Raw genomic sequence first — 3,789 nt, forward strand, 5'->3', positions numbered from 1 at the left:
AAGCTCAAATGAAACCTGAACGGACCCCCATAAGCCCGACAGGTACACAGCAAGGCTAAGTCTACTAAGAAAGAACCACCGTGGAACGCCGTCCATTCTAAGATATCACATAAAAGGCTCCAAGCCTATACTATCTCAATCCCACGCCTCGAGTGATGCACCAAACCTTTGAGAATGCGTCGGAATAGCAGAATAAGAGGGAGAAGATACATAAGTGCAGCAAGTAGAGATAACGCCTAATCTAAGGCTCAAACTATCATACTCAAGTCTGCTATTCCAGTCTACAAGGAGCTAAGTCATCCGAACGACGTCGGCAGAAAGTCAAGGCTATCCAGCCCACACGGGTCATAAGTCTAAGGCAATGCTAGCCTAACCTAGACTAAGGACATCATGCTTACGGTTAAGGATGAACAAGGCATGCAATACATAGCATACAAGCATATAATAACATTTAGCACATAAGCATGCAACTCTACTAAACCGGTTAACATGATACTATACCCGAAATGTGGCCAATCGATCCTAACATAAGGTATTTAATCAAACTAAGGTAGTAAACTGGTACCCACCCCCAATTCACTCCAATTGACATGTTTTTACACAATTAAGCTCAATCTAAAAGAAAGGAAGCTGTAGCCTACCTTAAGGCCGACCGCGTGCTCTCCAAATCACTTTACCGGAGCTTTCCCTATTCGAACGACCTCGAAATGCTACCCCGCTATCAAAAATAGAGTCACAACGTTATTATGGTCGTTTAGACACCAAAATCACAACAAACGGAGATGGGTCAATTTTGGAGTCAAAACGGGAATCGTGGGACTCGCACCGAACTGTCCGAATTTGACTCCGTCAAGAGACCCTAAACAGCACTCCAAACTTGTGTTCCAAAATAGAACACAATTCGAGGCTCAAAACACAGCAAAAACCAACAAGCAAGAAACCACACTTTAATCAACTAAAAGAAACCAAACAACAGCAGTCTAAACTCGAAATAAACGAGAATCGAAAGGTGCCCAACACTCCTTGAACACTCTACGACGAAGTCACGACAATTCTCAACATGTGGGACTTCGAATCACCCCAAACCGAGCTAAAATGAGTGAGATATGACCAAAATAATAATACCAAAAACAAAGGCTCGAAAAAGGTACTGCAGTCAGGTTTTATCGCGAAATTACCTCAAACGGGAACTCCAAATCACTATCCGAGCTCACCAATGCGTTGTCCTAAAAAAACTCACAACTTTGCCTTTTGAATCGCCCAAATCGGTTGAGAGATGAGAGAGTTATGAGAGTTTGAAGTTTTGGGAAATATTGCTGAAAATCTGCATTATATTGCAGATTTTTTGCAATTTTTCCAACAACTAAAAACTCCGACGGGGTACTCCGATCTCGTTCGGAACTCCGTGCACGCAAACGAGATTTGCAACCATACCAAGTTTGATATTCCGGACTCAACGACACAGTCAAAATTTCCATCAGAGGTCATTTCGATAAAAAGTGGGTCCCACTTCCAAAAGTCATTTTAAGTCAAAACCCACAAAAGGGATCGGAAAGATATCGAAAACCTCGGGACACAAAAGAAGGGTCAATCTAGACTAAACTCAACATTCCGGAGCTAACCACACTGACGAAATTCTTATCCGAGTGCGTTTACTCAGAATGTTGACCAAAGTCAAACTTAGGCTTAAACTTAAAGTTAAAACGCCTAATTGCACCGACTCACACTGAAAACCTCGGGAGTCATGTCGACCATGCTACTAGCCTAAAATGACCTTTCCGGAGCTGATGGAATAGTCAAAATTGGATTCAAATGTCATCTTCTTGAACTTTTGATCGAAAATGATCGTTCAAGGTTCATAAGCCCCGAAACACAAAAACTCGCACTAAGACCAAACGAACGACCAGGTGACCGAACTGTCAGTCCCAGCAAGTCATAAATGACTTGGGGTCGCTATAGAAACGCTCTAAACGACACACAGAAGGCAAGACACAGAAATGACCAAGAGGGTCATTACACATATGTGGCTGTGGAGCCAAACCATCACCATTGGCATTTACCAGCTCCATTGTGTAGAATTCACAACCTGTAGAGAGTTCATCAACAATCGTGGTATTCCCATTGGAATGGCTCCCTTCACCATGAATGACCAATTCCTGGTCCTTCCAAACAAATTTCATCAGCTGGTGGAGAGTAGAAGTCACAACCCTGGCCAAGTGGATCCATGGTCTTCCCAGAAGCAAATTGTAACTATTGTTGATGTCCATTACCTGGAACTCAACACTAAACTCATCAAGGCCCACTCGAACCCCCAGATTCACCGTTCTTAACGTGTCTCTTTGTCTGCCGTCAAAATCCCAAGTCAAAGTTTTATTGTTTGAGAGTTGAAAGCGGACAAATATTAAAACTGGGCCAGTCATCAATCAAGACACAATTTATAACATTGTCTCAGCATTTAACAGTGATGTGGAGAGCTTTATTGTGCATTGCGCCTTCAAAAGGTAGCTCTTCATCACAAAAACTGATGTGGTGCCTTCGAATTACTTGGCTGACCAGTGCCGCCATATTATCACTATTTGTACCCACAGGTATGAAAGTGACGTCCAAAGCTTTCATGAGGGCTTGCCTGTGTAGTTGTTAGCTCATCCACAAGGCCCTCACAAATATTTGAGCCGGCGTTTTCTCTGAATGCTTCATGATTGAATAATCTTTTAGTTGTACTTTCCTCCAAAACTCTTCTACTTCAGCCTCACTAATAGGTCTCTTTGATTGATCCTTCTTTTGTCATCCTTGGACCAACTCTTCCGACGTATAGCATCTGCCAGATCTAGTTATACCCTGGGTAGTAGCAGCTTAAATCACAAACTTCTCTCGAGGGGGAATTTCTTTTAGCACCAAGGCAACAGTCTTCTCAGGTATCATAATTATAAATTCCTTCTTCTCCTTTATACACAATGAAGCCACAGCTTTCTCGACGTCATTTGGCCCAACCGAGACAATCACCTTTGATGTGCACCACTCTTACTCCATCTCTATCATGTGTATATTGACACCTCCATGGTTTGGAAGAGGATTACTCTTGATGTTAGTTGCAGCGGTTTGAAGAGTGACCACTTTCTGGGCGATTAAGTCATGGATCTTGTGCTTCAGATTGATACAATCCTTAGTGTCATGCCCAACACTATTGGAATTATTTGCACATCTTTATTCAGGTCTATCAAATCTAGAGATGGTGTCAACAGGCTTGGGTCCAACTGGATGAATAAAATTGTAACGACCCGAGAGCACCCCCTAGTCGTTATCGGCGTATAAGACCTCGAAGAGGTCTTATACAAGCCCTTAACATTCATCATAGCATATATCATAGAATAAAATCACGGGAAATTTAAAACTTTTACTTTGGAAGTTCAACTTCACATCATATACGAAAAATAGAATCTAACTTCGTCACAATGTACCATCTAGACATAGAAGTATCGAAAATGGGACTTAGCCCTTACATCAATAAGAAGTCTTGAAATAGGAAAGTACAACAATGTCTTTCAACATAAGCAAAGAACTAAACATAGAAGCTAGATCATATGGTCTTGTCCTCGGACTTGAGGACTCACCAACTTGGGGAAGCAACTCCAAGAGTCTTGAGAAGTGAGTTTGAATCCTCAACGACCCAAACCTAAATGTTTGGGGAAAAAGGAGAAAATATGAGTTAGTACAACACACGAACCAAGTATGGCTACTATGTTTAAAAACCATTGAAACATGCATAAAAAGACATTTAGTCAAAACATG

This window comes from Solanum tuberosum, unplaced genomic scaffold, assembly GCF_000226075.1.
Source record: "Solanum tuberosum cultivar DM 1-3 516 R44 unplaced genomic scaffold, SolTub_3.0 scf00387, whole genome shotgun sequence".
In the NCBI taxonomy this organism is placed as follows: domain Eukaryota; kingdom Viridiplantae; phylum Streptophyta; class Magnoliopsida; order Solanales; family Solanaceae; genus Solanum; species Solanum tuberosum.